A 14,141-nucleotide genomic window follows, 5' to 3' on the forward strand; every position below is an offset into this window, starting at 1 on the left:
AGGGAAAGTAACAGGAGAAAAGGACAGGGCAGTGTGGGCGGCTCTGTCTTCTGGAAATCCCTGAGCTGAGTGTCTGTGAGAAGTATGTGTCCCCGATACAAATGGAATCCCCTGTGTACTTAATTTCTACATGCAGGGGCCTGCGCATGAGACCTAGAATGGAGGTGTCATGTTTTCCACCCCTGGAGAGCTAAAGAGGGAGGCAGGAAGGCAGTCCACTTTTGGCTGGTTGAAGACAGAATGAGAAGCTATGTCTGGCCGTGAGCTTCGGTACACTGTTCACTCACTGGCCTGTGTAGGCGCTGGGGCCCTGCAGGCAGGTTGGACCCAGCCGGAGGAAGGGAGTGGAAGGCCAGGAGAAGGTTGGGTCAGAAGCTTCAGCCCTGTGCTGCCTGGAAAGGAAAAGGGCTGCATTAGCTCTCACCTCTGAGCACACAGAGCCTGTCACACCGCTGCCAGGGCCTAACTTCTGGCACTTCACCTTATCAAGGAGGGCAGGTGGTGATGCAAATAACCACACAACCAAATTATTACAGAGTCACTGCTGGAGTTTAATTGTTAAAAGAATGATATTGGTGGCCCTCCCTGGTGGCACAGCAGGGTAAAGCAAAACACTAAGAAGCTAAAGCCACTTCAACATGAGTTCGATCCCCACCTGCCACAGAGGTGACCCACATGGTGCAGCAGACCTCTCCTGACCTGCCCACTGCTACCCTCAGTAGTGTACTTCATCAGTAGGCCTGTTCTGCTTCCCACTCTGTCTCTGGTGAAGCCTCTCACCACCCCCGCACCTCTGGCCTGTACCCCAGTTCTGTATGCATAAATAAATGAATCTTTAAAATAAAAAAAGAATAATGTTGGAGAAGGGGTCAGGATATAGTCATGGAAGAAAGCCCATTCCTGGCCCAGAGGAAAACAAGCACTGGACTTATATAACACTCCCACCCCTGGAGAGATAAAGAGGGAGGCAGGAAGGCAGTCCACTTTTGGCTGATGGGACCCCTTCTCCCCTGTGGAGAGAACCTAGACATCTAACTCTCCCCTTTTAGTGGTCCCTTAAATACTCCTTTCGTCTTGTTAAACAGCTGCTGTCTGACTAGTTTTTAAACCTGAAAAGGGAAGGACTTTCAGCTACGTCATGTGAATCTCTCAAACACATGGATGTGGGTGGATTTTAATAGGAATAGTGTGTGTGCATGCGCACATGCATGCATGTGCCATCTAGAGCTCTCTCTAGATGGAGACTCTCGTGTGGCTGAGTTTCCACATGCTGACACGCAGCGTAGGATTTGCATTTGCTCCTCAGCTCAGGATCCAGGATGCCTTCTTGGTGCAGTGAGCATCATTTCAGTCTCATAATCTGAAAGATCCAGAAAAGTAGCTTTTGATAGAAGAATTCCATTACTATTCAGCCGGCTGTGAAATCCTGTACCTGCTCCATACCTTATAAAGAAAGCCTGTGTTCATCTCCTACACACACACACACACACACACACATTTACACACACACACATTTACCATGTGACTTTGGCATGCCACGAGGGAAATCAGTTAAGAATTCATGAAAAAGTCCCTGAAAGGAAAAAGAAAAAAAGGAAGGTTCTTTGAATTTAGTTTTTCTATGACCTGGAATGAGATTTCAGGATCAGAATCTTTTACTTGCTGTCTTATAATTAAAGAGAGAATAAAAAAAAGAAGGGAATGTGGGAGGAAGGGGGGAAGAAAAAGACTCACAGAGGGGTGTGAGCTCAGCTAGATGCTGTTAAATGAAAAGAATAATTATGATGACCAATATGTAGGCCATTTCGTCTCACCTGCTTTCCTTTCCTTATCATCTTTGTAGCTATGGCATTTAAACAGTGACTGGAGTTTCATCCCCTGTGCCAACCCACCCTGGGATTTGGCTCTGAGAGTATAATGTTAACTAAACTTTAAGAAAATGAGAATATGAAAAAAGTGGAATCAGGTGGAATATAATAGAAGAAAAATGATGGGAGATTATTGAGATTTAAGTCCATTATCTTATCTGTTGCTTGTAATGATCCTTTGTCTTGGTTTTTGGTCCCAAAATAGATCCTCTTCACATTCAGTGTGGTGTGTATTTGACTACATTTAGGTAAGGAGATTTCTAACCCAGAAAACTAAGTGGAACACAGCCACTCCTCCGTAAAGGGAATAATTCAAGCTGGCAATTGAACACCATCCCCACCATTCAGTTTATAGGCTGGAACAAGCTAAGTATTCTGACCAGTTTTCTATTCAAAGTGAATTTTATAATCAAGAGCCTAATTACTGAAAGGCTCTCATTGACATGAGATGAGAACTGGAACAAAGCATGAGACCTGACAATTCTGTACCTAATAAAAAAACTAGAAGCCTAAAATGAAACAAAATTAGCTGAGTACACCAGACAGAATCTAATCAAGGTTCGGAACCCAGGCTAAGGGTTTGAGGAATCAACAGAACAATCAAGAAAATTTTCAGTTGGATATACATCTGTTCTGATAGATGATGATACCACTTACAGCTACCTCCCCATTAGCAATTTCACCCACTTCTTCCCTGTGTCCTGCTTATAGAACACTCTGGGGTAGCCACAGGTACACATGCACTCACACTCACACAAGCCCATCACTTTCACCTGCATAACCAGTTATTTATCTAGACCTGCGCTTTGCTCTTTTGCTCTTTCATTATTGATCACCCCTCTTCCCTGGGCTGCTAAAACACTCTGCTTCTCAAACTATGGGGAGCTGAATGTTCCCATCATCTGGATGTGTGTGTAATTTCATTTAAAGTGCATGCATGCGTGGTCATGCCATTTACAGACACACAGATATATGTCTGCTTCCTTGTTCTCCTTTCTCTTTTCTCTCTACCTCCATAAGCCCTTAATCCTTTCCCTGTATGTTCATTCATAACAACTGCATTGTTGTATAAGCTTTCAAGTCTCACATATATCAGAATGTTTATCAAATTTGGCTTCTGTGCTGAAATTAGTCCCAAGAACCACTTCCAAATGCCCTACTTCTCCATCTAGATGTTCCCATAGATACTTAGACCCTATAGCATCTCCCACTCCTATACCGCAGCAGAAATTAAAATGCATTCACAGGGAGGATCCCCTGTGCCTGTTAGGACACCTCCATCAGCTAACCCCCAAGCCCTGAACCTCCTCCCCCTTCCCTCTGCAGCTGATTCATTCCCGAGCCTTGTCAGTGTTGTCTCCATGACTTTCCTTTAGCTCTCTCTGCCCCCACCCTGCTCAGACACTCGTCATCTACCTCGGGGTGACTGTAATAGCCTCTTAACTGCTTTTGCTGCCTCTAGTCTTGCACATCTCTAATTCATCTTATAAATCCCTGCCAACATGCTCTTCCCAAAGCACTGTGCTGATCATCTCACTTACCTGTCTACAGATAGTCCATGTCTCCTAATTCCCTCAGTCCATGAATAAACTCCTTAATCTGCATCCCCAGCCCCCCAAAGTCTAACACAATTGGCCACAGCCTTACTGCCTGCCCTGGGCAGTTCAGCCTGATTCAACTTTCAACTCATGCCAGCGTTTCCACCTCCGTGTCTTGTTCCCAGGCTCACTAGTCTGGCTGCAGTGCCCACTTCCACTATGCAGATCCCTCATGCAAATGCCATCTCCTGACAACCTTTCCTGTTCTCCAGTGAGGTTATATTCCTCTCACCTCATTTATCTGTTTTTTTTTCTTTTTCCATGATCCTTATCACTTTCAACTTTGTATTAAAGTTGCATGATAGTATCTCATCTCTGTTAGAAAACAGAAAGTCCTTGAAAACCAAGACAATGTCTTCACGCACATACACAGCTGTTTGTCAACAACACGCAGGCTACTGCCTCCTAGACAGTCCGTGCTTAAGAGGCACCAAGTTAGTGAAAACGTAAAGGAATAAATACAGGTGAATGAAAGTTTATACCTGTTCATTCAGTATGTAACCATTCATGGCAACAAAAATAGAAATCAATTATGGCATTAATCAATCACTTAAACTCACATTCACAGTGTTGGCATGGTATAGGCTGTGCTTATGTAATTACATGCTCACATCCTGCTTAAAAAGACAGAAAGGGGGCCTCCCTGGTGGTGCAGGGGTTAAAGACAGCACTGTCAAGCTATCACCAGCTACAGCAGCACGAGTTTGATCCCTGGCCAGGGAGGTGACCCACCTGGCCCAGCACACTTCCTTTGTCTAGCCCACTGCTCCCTTCAGCAGTGTATTTCAATCAATCTGCCTGTTCTGCTCTATACTCTGTTTCTGGTGAATGTTCTCACCCCACTCCGCACCTCTGTCATATACCGCAGTTCTTATGTACATAAATGAATAAACCTTAAAAAAAAAAAAAACAGAAAGGCTCTTGGAGGTTTTAGCCTTTTGGAACAAATGGGAAATGACTTTCTCTGAGTCCTGCAAGGCATCTTAGCATGGGCACCTATATGAAAGGAAATGAAAACACGGGTATTGCTCTGAAAATGCCAAAACAAATGAAAGGACTGGAGGGGCTGGAAGAAATCCACATGCATTGGACAGATATGAGAGCAAGGATGGGCCAATCCAAGCTGTCACTGGTGGGTAAAGAAACCCAGCTCAAGAATGGGCTTAGAGTGAAGAAAACCAAACTACAGACAATCCCAAAATTACTTCATAGGAAAACAGCACCCCAAATATGTAGCCAACAAAGTGACACGGCTGACAGGTGGCTGTGTGTGTGTGTGTGTGTGTGTGTAAAGGGGGATGGGAGGAAGTTGGGAATGAATGAATGAATGAATTCAGGGCACCCTGATAAATTCCCCCTGGGATAAAATCCAACCGTCTGCTTCTAAGAGATAAAGAGAAAGCTTTGCTCCTCAGAGGCATGGCCAGTGGCTGAGCACCATGCTAATCTCCTTGTGCGGGGTCCCAGGCACCACAGCAAATGTGTCACAAAAAAATGGAGGCAAAGAAGAGAATGTCACTCAAGGCAATAATGTGAATTCAAATGCTCTTTGCAGTTTGGATGAAAACAACCAAAATTGATGTTGTTTCAAAGAGGTTTTAGGAGCAAAGAAATAGATTAATTTGGCTGGATAGTTGAAGAGGACTCCCTGGCTAAAGGGGTGGGGACAGACCCGCTGCCAATGAGCATAGAAACCCTGCACTTCCCAAGCACCGTGCATTCTTCAGAGCGCTTTGCCATTTATTGTGTTATTTGATCTTCCAAGCACCACAGTGGAAAGCAGCAAACATTCTATTATCCCCCCTCCATGGGAGAAATTAACTGAGGTCCAAGAGACCCCCAGCATCTGTCTCCTTTAGTCCTGATGTGAGGTTTTACACCAGAGCTTCTATGACTTACTATAGAAATCACCTGGGGAGGGAACTACAATTCAGATTCTCATTCTGAAAGCCTGACCCTCTGCATTTTAACACGCTCCAAGCTGAGACTGATCCTGCCGCAGGGATCACACTCTGAGTAGGTGGCTTTGGACCATCTCTGAGGTGCCAGGTTTGAAAGCCTGGTCACAGGAAAAGTCAGACTGTGGGCTCTTCATGTGCCAGAAGAGTGTTTAATTTACACTATTCAGATTCTAGAGCAGATGCCACGAGTAGGTCTTGGAGAGAACTGAGTGGTCGCTAGCTTTGGGGGGTGGATCAACTGTGGCCAAAGCCTTCCCCTGCCATGCCTAGCTCACTGACAGCACAGGTCACAGCCCACCTAGATTTGTCTCCATCAAGCGAAGCCAAGGCTTACTATCTCCTGTAGCTCAGCACTGCCCTACTGGAGGAATGTAGAGAAGATTCCTGATTTGGATTGATTTGGCACTTGAAAAGTTCCCAACAGGTTCTGGGGCACTGAGAGTCTAAACACAGCTCATTCACACTGTGACACTAGGAAACTGACCCCCTGGTATCTTCACTTATCTCAAAAGCATCATCACCATTTTCAACCCTATATCAACAGTGTAGGATTGGGAGCAGACCCTAGTCTTTCCTGGGGAAGTAGGAGGCACAAGGAAATGCGTTACCAACCTACAGGATTCAGGTCAGGACAGCACTCTGAGTCCTGAGACGACCCCACCACGCTGTATGTCAGAGTTTCACAGGGAGCAGCTGCCAGGCCCTTCCTCACCAACCACACACAATGCCCACAGCCATCCTTTAAAACATGCTTCTCCCATCTGAGCTCCAACCTAGACCGACCCAGCTTAGCTTCTGAAATTAGACAAGATCAGGCACATTCAGGGTGGTATGGCTGGCCCTAGACACAATCATTTAAGGGAATATTTTTCAGAATTTAGAAAGGAAGGAAATTCTTTTGTGTTTTAATATTTATTTAGTTATACGTACAGGATTGGGATGCAGGCCAGAGGCACAGGAGCAGTAAGAGGATTCACCAGAGACAGAGTGAGGAGCAGAACAGGCAGATCGATGAAGTACACTGTTGAGGGGAGCAGCGGGTGGATCAGAAGAGTTCTACTGTGCCATGTGGGTCACTTCTGAGGTCAGGGATTGAAGTCGCACAAAAGTGACTGGCTCACTTGCAGTGCTGTGCTTTAAACCCGCTGCACCACCAGGGAGGGCCCAAAGGAAAGAAATTCTAACCCACACTATAGCACTGATGAACCCAGAGGACATTGTGCTAAGTGAAATAAGTCAGAAACCAAAGACAGACTGTGTGATTCAATTTATATGAGATACAGAGGAGAGGTAGTTTCAGAGACTGAAAGGGCAATGTCCTTGTCAGCAAAGGGCGGGGAGGACTAGGGAGGTGGCCGATGGGGAGGGGATAGTTGGAGGAAAGAGGATGTCCTCCTCAATAGAAAAAATAGTTTTGTTTTGTTTTTGCTTAGAAGAACTGGCGTGTAGGCCAGAGGTGTAGTGGGTGAGAGTATTCATCAGAGTGGGAGGCAGAACAGTGGATCTACTGAAATACACTGCTGAGGGGAGCAGCTGTGGAGACAGGAGAGGTCTGCTGCGTCATGTGGGTCAGCTCCCTGGCTGGGGATCGAACTCAGGCTATAGCAGTGATAGCACTGAGACTTATCCTAGGCCACCAGGGAAGCGCCAGAGTTTCAACTTTGTAAGGGCAAGAGTTACAGGGCAACCCAGTGTCAACTGGGTTTCCTGTGTGTGGGTCCTTACGCATTCCCCCTAACATAAGCAACTCTTTGGATGGTGGTGTGGCGGTCATGGCTTGATCCACTGAATTGTACACTTAAAATGGTTGATGTAGTTAATTTTCTGTCATGTGCATTTTATCACAGTAAAAAATAAAGAAAAGCTGTATTTCTAAAACTATAAACATCCCCGGGAGGCTTATTTAACACCTTTAAACTCTAATCATTTGACAACATGGAGAGAGAATTTATATATGAGATTTCTTGTGGCAATCATTGGATCATATACCACTAGCAGGAGGGGAGGGAGGTACAGGAAGGATAAAGGAGAACCCCAAAAAGCAGTGGTAAGAAGCCACTAAGGGCTACCATCACCTGTTTCCCAGCAGGAAGAGAGCCAGGTCTGTTTCTTAGTTTCCACTCCTACCACTATGGCCCATTTGGGGTACCTGGGTTGACCCTAAAACTCACCTGGCCTCCAAAGGCTCCTGTCCCACCCATGCTGAGTCTGGTGCAGATTGTAGGATCATAGAGCCTCCATGCTGTTTCAGCGCACATGGCTGAGGGACAGGAGACTCCCCTGATTCTGGGAGCTGGGAGCTAAGGAGCCTTCCTCACACAGCCCACCTCAGGGGGCTCCCGAGACGATGATAAAGAAAGAGAACTCCAATATCTTGATTTCCTCACTCCAGGGCCTGCTGCCGCCTTGGCCTCATCGCCAGTCCCAAATGCCCTTCAGAGACAGCAAACCTCCAGGAAAAGTTAAATCCTCACCAAACACCCTTTAATTTTATCCACTTGGCTTAATGAAGGTTCCGGTATTAATGACCTCGGAGGCTTTTTGTCTGACAGTTCTGCTGGTAACTAAACCTTGTGCTATTTTTCCCCCCCGCAGCCTGAAATCTCAAGCGTCGCCTCTAATCTTATTTTCTATTTCTGGGCTATATTGCATTAGCACCTTTTTATTTCTCCTGGCATGTTTGACAGTGAGTTCAGGCTAGTGAGAATCATCTCTTTGTGCTGGCAAACGGGGATTGCATCGGTTGTTTTAGAATAATGACTTATAGTTAAAATTACCCCCAGGATGTCATAATTACCTGGTTGCAGCTTTCTTCTTTGACAAGGTGGGGAGGCGGAGCTCAGGTGGCCAGTGGGAAGTTGCTTTGGAGAGAGGAGAGAGGGAGATAAACAGATGTTCATCCAGAGCCCCCAGGAAGAATGAGGATGGGGTATAGAGGCTAGAGGCTTCAGCTTAGGATACAAGACGAGCCATGAAAGGGAAAGCGGTTCACCCCAAAGCCACCTGCCACGTGCCTTCTGCTCATCCAGGATGGAAATGGAAGCGCCACCTCACCTATCTCAACAAGGGAGCAAAATGTAGAGACTCTGCCGAGAGCCCTGTCACCAGATATCACCCTATGAGACTCACCACTGTATCCGAAATTCACAAAGGAAACTTCCAATTGGCCTTACTCATTAAACCAAAGCACTCCACTAAACGGGAGGCATTACTGGGGAGGGGCCCATGTTCACATCAATATTATAGGCTAGGTTAACTTGGTGGTGTTCTACTGCAATGTTTTTTTTACATTGCTTTTAGTAGTGAGATAAACATTAGATTATGTGAACTGTAAATGGGAAAGTAGTGAGTTACGTGGCCCTGTGAGCACAATTAGGTCAACTGCACCCCCACACCCATGGCACCCCAAGTGCTTCTGGTGTGTGTCGGGGGGGCCTCTGACGCAGCATCAGTGTCCTGTGTCAGCTTCTAGAGGACCGCAGGGACGATATCCTGAGCCAGGGAGGGGAACAGGTTTAAATAGTTGAATCTTGCCCAGGGCTGCCAAGGAATCGACCCTGGCCACATCAAGAGAATGAGCAGAAATAGGACAAAGGACATCCTCAGAAGGGGATACGTCACCCCAAGAGACAAATGCAGCTGAGTGGATCAGGACTGTGATCTGGAGTCAAACCCCAGGCTTGTAGTCTTTGAGCTGATTATTTAATGTCTCTGGGATTCTGTTGCCTCATTTCTCTAATAGAAACAATAACAGAACCTATTTAAGGCGAAAACTAATGTTAGTGCGAAGTGTTTAATGTGTGCGCATGGGCCTCATGACCGGCCCTTACTAAGCAAGCTCTGTTAGTATTATTGTGTGCATGTAGCTATTAGTCTCACAACTTCTCCCCTCAGTTCACCCCCCTGCAATTGATCTGCTCTTGTTCTTTTCTTATGCGGGGGGGACTGTTCCAAAATGCTGCTTACAGCCCCTGGAGAAGGAAGGGGAGTCAGGAAAATATTCCAAGGGAAGGATGGAAACTGAACTGGCTGAGTCCTGAGAAGCCTTACAATGGGGGGAACAGGGTCATCCTGGGAGGGGCCCCCACATGTGTGAGTTCATCAGGAAGGGAAAGCCAGGCTCGGTGGGTCAGAGGAAGTGATGCCGGTGCCCCTAAGAAAGAAGATTTTCAACCATGACTTTTAAACTGTGTAATTACTGCAGCTGGACCAAAGCCAGGGGAGGAAGAACCTGGTAGACCATCTCTGTGTTTTGTTTTCCTCTCTATGTGCGAGACCTTGAGACCTCCCCAAGGTTTTGAAACAAAATCACATTTTCCTACAGCGGGGCAGACTCAGCCTGCAGGAATGAAGCCTGGCAGCCTGCGGGTTGCCAAACGAGGCTCCTGCAGAAGCAGGCGATCACTGGGCCATTTTTCAAATGACACTAATTAATATGGGGATTATTGGGAAAGCAAATCTACTTCAGCTTCTTGATTAAAATCCCCCAGTGCTCCCCAGCGACCCCCATCTATCCAGTGGGCTTTGGTAGGCCACGTGATGGGGCCCGCTGTCTGTGGAAGGAGGGATGGACGTTGCAGGATCCTGTCTGCTTCCCAGAGGCTCTGTCAGGTGCTGGCTGTCACCTGATGGCCTGACTCAGGTTTTCCCATGGGTTCCTACCAGGGAGGGTGTGGCCAGCATGGAGGATGGAAGCAAAGAGGCTCAAGCAAGGACCTGGAGGCCCGGGTTTAAGGCCTACTTTGTCTTTCACTGGTCAGATGACCTAAGTTAACGTCCTGCCTTGTTATAACCAGAAGCTCCAAGCCGCCCTGTGACCGTTCACTCTCACTGCCATGCACTCTTCCCCAACTCACTGTTTTCTTTCTCGTGTGGGGTGCCTTGCCTCCTGGCATGCACAGCAGATCTTTGAGACTCTCTGCTATATACTTCTTTGTGCCTGGATGCCCACAAAGCAGGTGCCCACGGCCTGGTGAGTGAGGACACAAAAGCAGAATATTAACCTTGTGAGCTGTATTCTCCCCAGTTCTTACAATGCCTGGTGATGGGAGGAGCCCATGGCTTCTTCATTTTCTAAAACCTACCTTCCTATTGTCCAGCCTGGGGACAGAGACCTTGCTGAGGTTGCAAACCACCAGCTTCCAGCTACTCCATCACTCCCCAGGGTGCCAAGCTGGCAGTCTCAAGAGCTACACACAGGTGCTCTTTTTTGAAAAGGAGTGACACCGGGCCCTCCCTGGTGGCGCTGCGGGTTAAAGCACAGCACTAAAAAGCTTAAGCCATTTCTGCATGAGTTCGATCCCCGCCTGCCCCGGAGGTGACCACATGGCGTGACAGACCTCTCCTGACCCGCCCGTTGCTCCCCTCAGCAGTGTACTTCATAGATCTGCGTGTTCTGCTCCCCACTCTGCCTCTGGTGAATCCTCTCACCCTCCGCATCTCCAGCCTGTACCCCAGTTCTGTATGAATAAATAAATCTTAAAAAAAAAGAAAGAAAAGGAGTGACACCTTCCCCAACCATCACACAATTCAGAGGAAGAAACAGAATGAAGCTTTGCAGTGTAGACACGAGGATGCTATCATAAAAATTTGCAGCCCCAGACAGCAGAAGTGAGTTGTCATTCTTTTATCATCTCCTAGGCCTTACTTAACTTCCTCATCTGTAAGATAAAGGGCCAAGACCAGGTGTGCCTTGAATCCTTCCCACTGTTAACACTGCAATCTTGGAAGAAGAGAGGGCATTCAGGAACCTCATGGAAGAGGGTTAAACCTGGAGATTATTTGCAGAGACCTAGTGTTCTATAGGTGCCCCCATGCCAGTCCCTGCTGTGGGCTTCGAAATGCCCAGATAGTGAAGCAGGTGAGACGATAAGTGAGCAACTCAGTCTAGCCCACAGCAGTGGTGATCTGTAAAGGGAACCTACAACAGATATATCACACACCCATTTGCTTTTCATTGCCTGTCAACTACACCTCAATAGAATAGTTGAATTTAAAAAAAAAAAAAAGCCTGGTTTATAAGTGAAGATATATTCTTTTTCCACCATTTTTGCAATATCATTTTTCTATTTACATGCAGGATGGCATAAGGAGGGGATTATGCAAAAGTTTTTTTTTTTAAGATTTATTTATTTATGCTTACAGAACTGGGGTGCAGGCCAGAGGTGTGGTGGGTGAGAGGATTCGCCAGAGACAGCGTGGGGAGCAGAATAGGCAGATCTACTGAAATACACTGCTGAGGGGAGCAGCAGGCAGGTCAGGAGAGGTCTCCCACGCCATGTGGGTCAGCTCCTTGGCAGAGTATGGAACGTGTGCTGCAGTGGTTTCAAAGAGCTTCATAGTGCTGTGCTTTAACCCTTTGCGCCACCAGGGAGAGCCCTGTAAAAGGTTTTTGTCTATTCTGTTCTCTCACTGTTATGTCCCTGAGATAAACTGCATGTTACATGTTGTTCTGGAGAAAAAAAATAAAAGAAGGCTAAATACTTTAATTTTATAGTTGGCAGCTTGGGTTCGAATCCTGACTTTGTCTCCAATGGGCTATATGATCTGGGCCAGGTAATAAGTGACTCAGCCCTTAGCTTACTTATCTGTACAATGAGTGATGTGTATATTGTCAAGAGTGAGCATGAGAAAGATTGACCTTGACTTGGCTTGCTGTCAACTCTCATTGGCAGTTCAGGGATAGAAGTAGGGCCCTGAATTTTTTTTTAAGATTTATTTATTTATTCATACAGAACTGGGGTACAGGCCAGAGATGTGGAGGGTGAGAGGATTCACCAGAGTTAGAGTGGGGAGCAGAACAGGCAGATCGACGAAGTACACTGCTGAGGGGAGCAGCGGGCGGGTCAGGAGAGGTCTGTCACGCCATGTGGTCACCTCCAGGGCAGGCGGGGATCGAACTCATGGGGAAGTGGCTTAACTTCTTAATGCAGTGCTTTAACCCGCTGCACCACCAGGGAGGGCCAGGGCCCTGAATTTTATGGTGAAGTCACACCCAGGACTGTCTCAAGTTTTACCCCGCTTTGGAATTCTGGCCTGTTATTGTCAGATATTTTAGGTCATTGTGTTACACTGCAAGACACTTTTGCAATTATTCGTCAGGATCCAACATTATGAGGGGTGACATACTGGAGTCCGTTGTTAGCTAAAATGTGCTCTTTCTTCCTCCTAAAATAGCACCCCCTTTTCTAAAATAGCACTCTCTCCCCTCCTTCTCCCTGCCACTGAGACACCCGACGGCAACCCCCAAATCCAGGAGAACACAAACAGTCTGATTTCTTGGCATCTCAGAGCTGTGACACGCCACTCTCCTGAGATGGCAATTTCTTCTCTGTTGTTCTGTTGAATACATTTTTAAAGACGATTCCCTTGGCCACTGCCGCCTCGCTTTTCTTTGTGGTTAGATGCACTGACTAGAATCTTGCACGTACTTACAAGTCAATTTTCCTTTAATGATGATTTTACCTGCTCTGAAGCTTATCAGAAGGAGGGTTCACGCACCCGGGGTCTCGGCTTGGCGCTTTCAGTGGGCCGCGGCAGCTGTTCCATAGGCAGGCGCACCTGTTTTGAATGTCATCAATGTAATGCTAATATGCAAAGCGATTTGTGATGCAGGAAACCGGAACCAGCAGTGAAAGAAACTGTGTTTGGGATTATAAATCACTTCCCCATCAGCCGCTGAGCTTTCTTTGGGATTCAGCTGAGGCGGCTGTACAAGCAGTGGGACTGTGCAGCACCCTTTTTACTGACTTCTGTTCTCTGAGAGAAGGGTCCAGAGGGACATTGTTTGATGGGGCAAGAAGGAATTAGAGGAGGTTAAAGAGGAGCAGAGGCCGTGGGCAGGAGGAGGAGGGGGATATTCGTTAGGTCAGATACACTAGGGAACTTGCTCGATGCTTCTATATCTATAACTGGCAGCTTTGGCAGAGGCTTGAATGGAGAGTTCTGGAAGGCTGTGCTACATCTTACTAAAAAGGAGGACTCTGTTAAGGTTCTTTAGAAACCAAAGTCTAAAATCTCACCTCAGACAATCCTCCCCTTCAAAGAGTTGCTCTTGTGATTGAATTGTCTTACATCCATTAGCAAACCAGAGAGGGTGAGATCTCAGGGGCCAGTAAGTAATGGTGACAGCCTGGGACTGCCACATAACCAAAACCAGATGTAGTTCCTGGCATCCACCACCTCTAGAATGCAGTCAGAGCGCAGTTACCTCCATTGGCCTGTCTGTGAAAAGGGCCCCGGCTGTTCTGAGTGCCAAGCCTAGAAAGCCAACAAGAGCTATGCTGTTTCTTAGGGCTGACCTTGCCTCCTCTCTTGTGCTCAGAAAGAGCTTGGACAGGTGCAACATAAACAGTGCTGGTTATGAACAAAACACTGAATACAACAGTCCGACTGTCACTTAAGCAGAGTGCTTGTCACAACTGAAAACAGCTTTGTGCTAAGCCGTGTGAACTCCAGGGTTTGGCTGTCCTAGTAACTGAACATTTTCTGGAAGGTTACAGAAAAGATTTGGATAGTTAGGGGTGGCAGGGTCGATAATCCAGGGTGTGGAGGGTTTAGAGAGGCCACTTTATATCAAAGATGCTGCTGTCACAATGGTTCAAGTGAAGCTGCTGCATTGTCAGCTCTGTGGGGCTCCTGCTATGCGCAAGGCATCAACCAACATCTCGCCCTCAGTGAGCTTACATAGCCATAGAAAGCTAAATAAAAACACA

The 14,141-nt window shown here is 46.8% G+C and overlaps 1 long non-coding RNA gene across 1 annotated transcript; it reads right to left on the reverse strand.

Annotated features, from left to right (window-relative positions):
• Positions 1 to 1,288: 1,288 nt before the first annotated feature.
• Positions 1,289 to 10,384, reverse strand: LOC105854063. Its single transcript, XR_001145784.1, has 3 exons — positions 10,284 to 10,384; positions 8,225 to 8,288; positions 1,289 to 1,360 (listed from the first exon to the last, which is right to left on the reverse strand). It is a non-coding gene; the product is annotated as an uncharacterized LOC105854063 (long non-coding RNA).
• Positions 10,385 to 14,141: the final 3,757 nt, after the last annotated feature.

Source organism: Condylura cristata, unplaced genomic scaffold (genome assembly GCF_000260355.1).
Source record: "Condylura cristata isolate star-nosed mole 26May11 unplaced genomic scaffold, ConCri1.0 scaffold00025, whole genome shotgun sequence".
NCBI lineage: Eukaryota > Metazoa > Chordata > Mammalia > Eulipotyphla > Talpidae > Condylura > Condylura cristata.